We start from the raw sequence: 9,726 nt of genomic DNA on the forward strand, positions 1-9,726 counted from the left end.
ATTCTCAGTATAGAACTACTATCTACAACAACTAGAAACGTAACTGTAAAAAACATGAAAAAAAAAATCTAAATCATCTTCAAATAATTTTCTAATCAGGCATTAAACTGCTGGAAGGCATGACCTTCATCATCTTGGACTTAGCAGAGTATTTGGCACATCAAAGCCATTATTGAACTCTTGCTCAGTAAATACTGACAGATTGATTAAATGAACAAATGAACACATGTGCAGAGGAAAAGGGGATGTGCAGAGGGATATATTAAAGATTGTACAGGGAATTGGGGGAAAAAAGGTTTTTTTGAGCCTAAGATAAACCCTGGAAGCATTTAAAAATTCTCTGATATATGCTTACTTTCTTGTGGTTTGCTCTTTCCACTAAAAATCAGAGTGCATAAAATATTCTGATTACTTGGGGGTTATTACTTAGATTCCCACTAATGTTTTATATATAAATCTAAATTACTATTCTTCCTCCATTCTGTTTCCCTTTCTGTTTGGTTAAATCCCTGTGGGAGGGAATAGCATTCCTGTGGTGGGTAAAATAATTTCTATGGAAATTATTCAAAACACAATTTATGTAAACACTGAAGATATGATTCATTGCTGGATCCAGACCTTGTGCTTGCATCATCTCCTCATTTACCGTCAAGTTCTTGGTGGCCGGCATCTCTTTATAAGGCTCTGTCCTTATCAGTTGTGCATGGAAAAGGGTGAACTTCCCTTTCGAGGGCTGAGGCGGTAAGAAGCAAGAGAGAAAAGACAGTTTTCCAGGAGGTAGTGGTTGCACTAAAAAGAACACTGGACCTGGTTCCCAGTCCTTACTTTGCCATAACCAGCAAGGTGACCTTGGAATGGCCTTTACTTCTCAGCCTGTTTTGCTCTCTGAAAAAAAAAAATGGAAATGGTTGAATCAGATGGTTCTCAAAGTTCCTTCTAACCCTTCACTCTACAAGCTTATGCTTATGTATTGTGTAGTTTTTTTGAATCCAATGATCCCCCAGTAGTTTAGAAATATTCTCCTACAGACTGACAGACTGAAACTGCCCTCTCATTTTGATATATGGTTCCACTGGGACCTGAGTGATTCTTTAGTTACTACAATGTGAATCTGAAGAAAAACCAGAAACTGTTTCTTGGGTAGTCTAGTGTTAAAGGAATTGAACGAAATTGTGACTGACTAGAAAAGAGTGTTAATGAGAATATCATAAGATAATACATTTAAAATAAATAATGAGTCTTATCACGTGTGTTCTGAGGTGGGGATGGGGCCACTTGAGAGTCCCCATATATAATAATATTAGCATTAGATACCTCTGTCTGGGCCCACGAGGTCACTGACAGATGTGCTGACAGGTCACTTTGATGTGTCAAATGCTCTGCTAAGTCCAAGATGATGAAGGTCATGCCTTCCAGCAGTTTAATGCCTGATTAGAAAATTAATTCGAAGATGATTTAGATTTTTTTCATGTTTTTTACAGTTACATTTCTAGTTTTTGTAGATGGATAGTAGTTCTTTGAGAACATTCTACTTGAAATCTACGGATTGGATGTGGTTTGCTGTCTATTTATTTTATCCCTTTTATCCCAGAACTGCTTGGGGATAATGGAGAAAGGAAAAGAAGGGGTTCTCAAACTCTTAGTTTTACTGTGCTAGGAAGAACCTACTCCAATGCTATTGCCACTCCTTTTGTTTAAAAAACAATAAGGTCTCTTCTCTTAGAACCCTCATAGATTCTTAGACCCTTCCAATTATATGAACATTCAACACTGCAAGATGGTGAAAGGGTAGAGTGGGAAGATGCAATGCTAATAATAAACAATTACAGATTCTTTAGGAGCTTGGTGTTCCATTATTTACTCACCTAGCGTACACTTACTAGAAGTCTCTCATGCACACAAAGCTGGATAAAATACTATCCGTACTCTTCAAGATCTCAGTTTACTGGAAAAGAAAACAAACAGCAGACAATCTCAGGAGAAGTGTCTTTGTGTCATGATGATCTTTCAACTTCCTTAGATCATTTTATGGGCAATACTGGACTCACCAGTTACAATGTATGTGACCTTGTATATGCTCTCTAAGGGTTCAGGACCCCAGTTTCCTCATCTGAAAATGAGAGCAAAGGATAACAAGTTCCCTGAGTTCCACTATAGCTCTAAGACAAGTACTGAGCTAGGTCTTAAAGTACTAAATAGAATTTGGAACTGGAAAGAGAAGCAGCCATGGATATGGACATGATGTAAAGAAAGATGATGGTAAAGAGAGTAAGGAATTAATACATCTTCCTGCTTCCACCCTTGTTTCCTCCAGTATACCCCCAATCAGCTTTGAACCACTGAAATGCAAGTCAGGTTACAGCCACTCTGTATTCAATCCTCCAGTGTCTTTCCATATCATTTGGAAAAAATCCAAAGTCTTTATTGAAACCTAGGTATTAATCCACTTTTCATTACTATACGAAAATACCAGAGGCAGGCTACTTTATAAAGAAAAGATATTTATTTCAGCTCACAGTTCTGAAAGTACCAAGGTCTAGGAGCCTCATCTAGTGACTGCCTTCTTGTTGGCAGTCTCAAGGTAGCACAACTATCACAAGGCATGAGATGAAGAGCACACATATGTTTGTGTTTGGTCTCTCTCCTCTTACAAAGCTAGCAGGATTCAATCATGGGGGTTCTACACTAATGACCTTATCTAATTACTAGCCACCTCCCATACGCCCTACCTCTAAGCACCATAGTCAAATTGTTTCCATACTCTTAATATCTCACAATAAGGATTAAACTTCAACACATGAAGCCTTGGGGGACTCTCAAAGTATATCCAAACCATAGCAATCCTTACAATCTAAATGATCTTTAGTCTTCATCCCAACCTCCCTCTGTCTCATTCCCTATTGCCTTCTCTCTACCTTGTTCTACTTCACAAACATTTGTCACCACCTAACATTTTTTTTTCATCCTCTACAATATAAGCATAAGATCGGGGACTTTTGTTTACCTTGTTCTGTATCTCCAAAGCTTAGATAATGCATGGATGATAACATGTTTATTGAATAAATGTTTTCAGTTTACAGATAAGGAATCTGATCAAAGAAAGAAAGTGAATGAGGCCAAACTTTTACTTTAAATACAGAGAGAGTCTGGAGCTATACAAATTTCTCTCTTTCTTTCTCTCCCCCACTCCAAAGGCTCTGTGGTAGACAAAAATAACTGGCCCCTGAAAGGAAAGTGACCACAACACTCGGAGCAACCAAAAGATCTTTATTGCAGCAGTGCAACAAAGAGAAAGGAAAGAAGGAAAGAGAGAGAGAGAGAAAAGAGAAGAGATGAACAGGGAGAGAGCAAGAGCAAGAGAGAGACAGAGAGCGCGCGTAAGAAAGATAAAGAGCAAGAGAGAGAGAGAGCAAGAGAGAGAGGGAGAGAGAGGGGGGCCTGGCAGGAGGGAGTTTTTATAGCCCAAATCTAATGGGGCTTCTGGGTCTGCAAGCTGCCTTGTTGGCCCAAGGGGGGTTGAGTGCTCAGCCTTAAGCCGGACTTGACACAAACAGGTGATAAAGGACCAGATAGAGGGGGGTTTGAGTGCGTGGGCTATCTTGCAGCCAACATCTGTTCAGCCTGCCCTGCAGACAACACAGTTCAGCCTGCTCTGCACCCAACATTCCTCCCTTTTTGTTTTTCTAAGTGACATGGGGGACGGTGTAAAGTCCTCTGGCTTCTTCCTGCTTAATGGTGGGCGGCGTTAGACCTAGAAGGGGAAGAGGAGGAATGTTCGGGGGACAGGTCTGAGAACACCAGGGCAGCCAGAAATAACACTCAGTGGCTACAGACAACTACTGTAGTAGGGGTAAAGTCCATAAAAGTTCCTTGAAGCCACAAGTCCTTGATGGCATAAAACCAGTCCTAGATGGAGGAGATTCTTGGTATCAGCCACTGGTCCTGTAGCAGGGACTCTAGGAAGTATTGGAGGTGGTTTGGTTGAATCCAGTAATGTTAAGGGTGACAGACCGCTTGCAGCCAGTGGAAGGGCAATCGCCTTGACCCATAAACTGAGAGTGGGTGGTGTCATCCTGGTGTCATGTCGCTTGGATGTAGAGCGGTATCTGTGGTTTGAGATAGAAACTTGAGAGAGAATAATGATTAGTAAAAGAAGAAGAGGGTTGGCAAGAAATTTTGAGTTTGGTGGGCATGGTGGAAGTCCAGGACTGGACATTTGGAACAAGTGCCTTTTTAAGGTGGGAGACATGGTGGTACCAGGGGGAGTTTAGGTTTGATGCTTCCTTGTGGGGATACTGTAGAGCAGACAGAATAAGCAGAGTGGACGTGCTGGAGAGTAGTTCTCATTCCTAGGAAGTGAAAGAGGGGTTGTGAAAATTGGAAAAAGGGGTTAGAGAGGGTTTTAGATGGGCACAATGTCTCTGGAGCCAGAGGAGTTGGTCATGAGTCGTAGGTATCCATCTTGGGCATCAGGGCTGGTAGTCTTGAAGAAGTACTTGATTGACCAGCTTGTTGGTGAATTTGTGTATCTGATCTTGCATGAACTTCTGTAGGCAATTTAATAGACATGGTTTTATTAGGAGAAACATAGAGAGGACTAATAGGGGTCCTGTGAGGGGGAGGAGCCAAGGCCATACTTAACTGAACATTCCCCATGGAGCCTGTTGTCTTAGTTGCTGTCTCCTCTTTTCTAGCTGTTCTTGTCCTTTATTACTCCCAGGAATGACTGTGTTTTGGCTTAACTGTTTTTGGTAGGTGTTTAAGATGAAGTTGGTCAAAATTGACTTTGTTTCTATCTATTGTTAAAAGTCAGCTGAGTTCCCATAGGGGTCGCTCGTGGGGGAACCTGAGAGCAGCTTCTTAGTTCTGCTAGTGCCATTTGCGCTAGTATGGGTCCAGGTCTTGTTTGACCATGTGGCTTCCCTTGGAAGCATCAGGGATGTCTCCTGTCTCCAATGACCCTCCTATTCACAGCAAATGCACTGATTGGCTTTTCATTCTCCAGTGGTCTCATTAATCTCCCTGATCAGGAGGTTATGTGGCCCAGAGTTGCAAAGCTCTTTAGAGAAGTTCCCTGTTCCCTGGATTCAGACTGACTCAGAGGGCCAGAGCCAAATATTGGTTTTCTTGGCCATTTTAATTTAACTTTAAGTCTTGATCATAAACATCCAGCAAAGTCAGTTTCACCCTAAATTAAGAGTGTTGGGCTTTAGCTGAAGTCTGGCCTACTTTGGAGTCATTCTGACATGTAGTAAGATGGGAAGCACAGCCTTATCCCAGGTAAGGCTAAGATTTATAAATCTTAGGTAAAGTGTTCTAGTATTGAAGCTGATCTTTTTTTTTTTTTTTTAAATATTATTTTATAAAGTTTATATATATTGTTGCTTGATGTCACATGAATACTAGCTAACACAATATGATATTACATTTAAATTGTACCCAGTGTATAGAACTTTATATTAATCTTATTGATAACAGGTCCAGTTATAAAACATTAAATGATATAAATAAATCTCCGATATGTTATTTTTATAAGCCTAAAATAACCATGTAACCTTCTGGAGAACACCAGCTTGATATAGTTTTTTAAAGCTTCTATCTTAATGACATATACCTGGAAAATATGAGCGCATTTAATATACAAAGAAGAGTAATAGTACCACAATTATTATTGATGTTTTTATATTAATCAAGTTTAGCTTTTAAAGAAATAACATATTACAATATTGCAAAATAACAGTTGTTGTTTAACCATAGTTGTATATACAGACCTTCTTTAGCACTTACTTTAACCCTCTTATTTACTTAACAGACTCTCTTATCCAGAAACACATTTTCCTTCTATTAAATCCATACCTAGGACCTTCTAATTTCTCTTTCCTATTTGTTAACTCTTTCTTTTTTTTACATTTTTAAATAATCCTTGTAAATTTCTGAATTTAGGCAAATTATTCCATTTTAATAAGAGATATTTTGTTATTTGCAGTACACAATTAATCACAACTGTTGACCATTTCATGAAAACATGAACAATGTTTAAGTATATAGAATTATACTGTTGTAGGAACAGACAAGGCAAGGCACCTAAGATAGCACTGAAGATAGGGAAATAGTTTTATTTGGTTGCAGCCGGATTTAGAGGGCACTGCTTCTGTTGTAATCAATTAATCCCCTGAACCCCAAGTTTAGGTTGTTTTAGAATTTTGTACCCAACATGTAAGGGAAGGGGCTCAGAAGTTCGCAGTCTGCAGAAGTTCACAAAAAGCAGTTTTTTGTTTTTTTTTTCCTCTGTTCTGGGCAAGTTAACCCTTCAAGGACACTTGGGAGGGGGAGAGCTTTTTTTTCCCTTTCTCTCCTCTTCCCCCCACCCTCCCCACCCCTGCCAGCTGTTATCATGGAGCCCAGTTGGTAACCTTCTTAGAAATGTAGCCTTCTCTGTGAAGCCCCAGCTCAAAGCCAGTGGCCTTGTTTTACATATTTTGTGAAAAACTAGTAAGGGGGTGTCTAACTTTTTGAGTGCTGATTTTTCCAGCCAGTGACCAAGTAAAACAGGGCAACAGGAAAATAGGAAGTTTATCTACATTGAACTTTTTGTAGAGATTCTTTTGCTGAAAGTCCTAAAATCAGCCATGGTGAAGATTTCTGGAGAAGGTCAGTTAAGCCTTTTCTGTGGGCCTGGGTAAGGAGGGGAAGACGGGAAGGCGGGGCTGAGAGCAGATCTGAGAATGAGGAAGGAGTGATGTAAAAGAATAGGATTTTCCCTAGCAAGGAAAACTTGAGCAGTAGAACAGGTAGAGCAGAGGGGAGGATGGGAGTGAGTATCCCAAAAAAGCCTGTAAGGGACAATTCTTAGTAACCTGTTTTCAGTGATGACAAAGCAACTTTAAAGGCCATTTTCACCAGATCTCTGATAGGGGTCCAAGGGCTCTCCTCAGCTGGTTTGAGCTTTGGGTTAGTTGGTAAGAGGACCTGGTGGCACCTGGTGTGGGCGCTGACAGGAGAAGAGAGGAGTGAGTGGGTGAAGGGATTCCTTCAGTACCTGCTACCTCAGAAAAGAGGCAATGGTTTGAGGAAAGACGGTTGTTTAGGTTTTTGATCTAGTGAGTGGAGAGGAGAAGTCAGGTTGTTCAGGTGGGGGAGACAGTGGAGGGGCTGGGGCAGAAGGTTGAGGGTGAGGACCTATTTGAGCCGGGCGATAGGGTAGAAATTCATCAGTAGGGTCAAAAGTAGTGGATGAGTCCGGAGGAGGAGGAGATTGGGGATCAGTGGTTGTAGGTGTTGGTTTGTAAGCTAGAAGAATTTGCAGAGGTCTGCAAGAGGTGCAGAGAGCACAAGCAAGAAGAAAGCTTTGATATAGCAGCTTTTTACCCATTTTTTCGAATGCTCACAGTAATTGTAGAGATCCCTTAGAATGGAGGGATCCAGAGACCCAAAAGGGGGGCCATCTGCTTTGGTTGTCTAAGGGATAAGTGGGCCAGGCCTGGGTGCTATATTTGATCAATTTTGGGGGTTTGATGTCTGGTGTCAAGGAGAGGGTTTTGAGGTTATCCAAGAGGCATTTGTAGGGGAGAGTCGACCGGCAGAGAGGACACATTACCCATGTCGCAAAGTAGTATAAGGAGGAGGGAAGGGGATGCAAACAGTTTAGAGGAGAAGGAAGGGGACGCAACCGTAGTATAAGAGAGAAGGAGGAAACTGATTTATTGGCAAAAGGAGCATCCCCACTAAAGCCAAAAATCAGGAGTGCCTTAGTGGCAGGTTCGAGCTGCAGAGATTGGTCGTCACCGAATCCTGACAGTCGAAGCTCTCGTCCTGGACGGAGCTGGAGCCGTGGGAGACCTTGGCCAAGGCTTTTCTTTTCGGGACCCCTCCTGGAGAGGCCGGAGACTTGCAGAGCCAGAAAGAGGGGAAAGAGAGAGACAGGGGAAGAGGGAGGAAGGGGAGGGTAAGTGTCTGAGGACTAGGATTTTAGGAGAGCCACAGAGATAGTGAAGGTCTGGGTGGACTGTGATGTTCAGTTCTCTGTTATGTGTCCCTGGAGGTTACACAGTCCTTTGAGGGAGACCTACAAAGCCTATGCTGGTAACTAACAGCTGGGAAGGGAAGGGAATAATTTTGAACCCAGGAATCTATTCTGCCCTAGGAAGGAGTCCCTGAGGGCCACCGTAGCCTTGAAGGCTGTGGTGGGGTGTTTTCCTCCCCGCAGGTGGGCAAAGAGGTTTGCCGGACAATCAACGGCCAAATCCTCCTGACACCACCATTGGGTTTAGGACTCCAGGAAGGGGAAACTCACCAATCGAAGGCTGGTGGTGGATGGAGTTCTGGCAGTCGAGAAAATGGGTTCAGGCCTGGGTTCAGGCCATCCGGTGAGTGGCACTTCCGAAGGAAGAGGGACCCAAAAGTGGGTTTTAACCCTCTCCCGGGTTTCGGCACCAATGAAAGGAAAGTGACCACAACACTCGGAGCAACCAAAAGATCTTTATTGCAGCAGTGCAACAAAGAGAAAGGAAAGAAGGAAAGAGAGAGAGAGAGAAAAGAGAAGAGATGAACAGGGAGAGAGCAAGAGCAAGAGAGAGACAGAGAGCGCGCGTAAGAAAGATAAAGAGCAAGAGAGAGAGAGAGCAAGAGAGAGAGAGCAAGAGAGAGAGGGAGAGAGAGGGGGGCCTGGCAGGAGGGAGTTTTTATAGCCCAAATCTAATGGGGCTTCTGGGTCTGCAAGCTGCCTTGTTGGCCCAAGGGGGGTTGAGTGCTCAGCCTTAAGCAGGACTTGACACAAACAGGTGATAAAGGACCAGATAGAGGGGGGTTTGAGTGCGTGGGCTATCTTGCAGCCAACATCTGTTCAGCCTGCCCTGCAGACAACACAGTTCAGCCTGCTCTGCACCCAACAGCCCCAAAGATGTTTACATCCTCATTCCAGAAACATATAGCAAAAGGGAGTGATTAAGCTAATCATCTTGAGATGGTGAGATTATCCTTTCATAATTTTTGGTGGACCCATGGAGATTCTTTTAAGAGGGGACACAGGGTCAGAGTCAGAGAAGGAAAAGTGATGATGGAAACAGAGTTCAGAAAATGGAAAGGGGCCATGAGCCAAGAAATGCAGATGGAAAAGATAAAGATGGATTCTGCCCTGAAACGTCCACAGGGCACATGGAGCTGCCTGCACCTTGAATTTAAGACTCCTTACTTCAAGAACTTTGAAGTAATAAACTTGTGTTGCTTTAAGCCACCATGTTTGTGATAATGTGAAAGCAGCATTTGGAAACTAACACAAGTTCTACTTATTGCACTTTAAAAGAAAATGCTGGGCAGGTAAGGCAGGGATAATTTGCTAATTCATTATTTAGCATATAGCTCTTGAATATCCCTCCCCTCCATTTGGGTACAATACTGATCCAGATACTGTGTGCACTAATGCTGCAGTCTAGCTGGGCACAAACAGGAAACTTTATTGCCTGAACTCCAGTAGCACTGCATGCACACTCCCCGGGAACTCTCCCGAATGCCACTCATGCGGCTCCTCCAGGAATACACCACACACCAACCGGAACTCCCTCCACTCCACTCCGCTCCGTGTGCATTCACTCTCGGAACCCTGCCAGAACTCCAAGGGAACTCCAAAGTAGCCGGGCGCCAGAGGCAGCAAGAGCCGCCGCCCTATTACTGGTGTAAAGGTCTAATATACAATTGAATCAATCCAGCATCATCTTAATGGCTCTCAAC

The 9,726-nt window shown here is 42.8% G+C and overlaps 2 long non-coding RNA genes across 5 annotated transcripts; one reads left to right on the forward strand and one right to left on the reverse strand.

Moving 5' to 3' along the window:
• Positions 1 to 560: 560 nt before the first annotated feature.
• LOC114096726 (uncharacterized) lies at positions 561 to 8,868 on the reverse strand. 4 transcript variants are annotated; one of them, XR_011708916.1, is made up of 7 exons: positions 8,294 to 8,868; positions 3,005 to 4,125; positions 2,049 to 2,110; positions 1,866 to 1,945; positions 1,315 to 1,427; positions 826 to 885; positions 561 to 733 (listed from the first exon to the last, which is right to left on the reverse strand). It is a non-coding gene; the product is annotated as an uncharacterized lncRNA (long non-coding RNA). The 4 variants fall into 4 exon arrangements; XR_011708918.1 differs by lacking the exon at positions 1,315 to 1,427 and having other exon boundaries at positions 8,294 to 8,867; XR_011708915.1 differs by having other exon boundaries at positions 561 to 885; positions 8,294 to 8,867.
• Positions 6,391 to 8,406, forward strand: LOC139707283 (uncharacterized). The gene is made up of 2 exons (XR_011708919.1): positions 6,391 to 6,651; positions 8,207 to 8,406. It is a non-coding gene; the product is annotated as an uncharacterized lncRNA (long non-coding RNA).
• Positions 8,869 to 9,726: the final 858 nt, after the last annotated feature.

This window comes from Marmota flaviventris, chromosome 10 (assembly GCF_047511675.1).
Source record: "Marmota flaviventris isolate mMarFla1 chromosome 10, mMarFla1.hap1, whole genome shotgun sequence".
NCBI classification, from domain to species: Eukaryota; Metazoa; Chordata; class Mammalia; order Rodentia; family Sciuridae; genus Marmota; species Marmota flaviventris.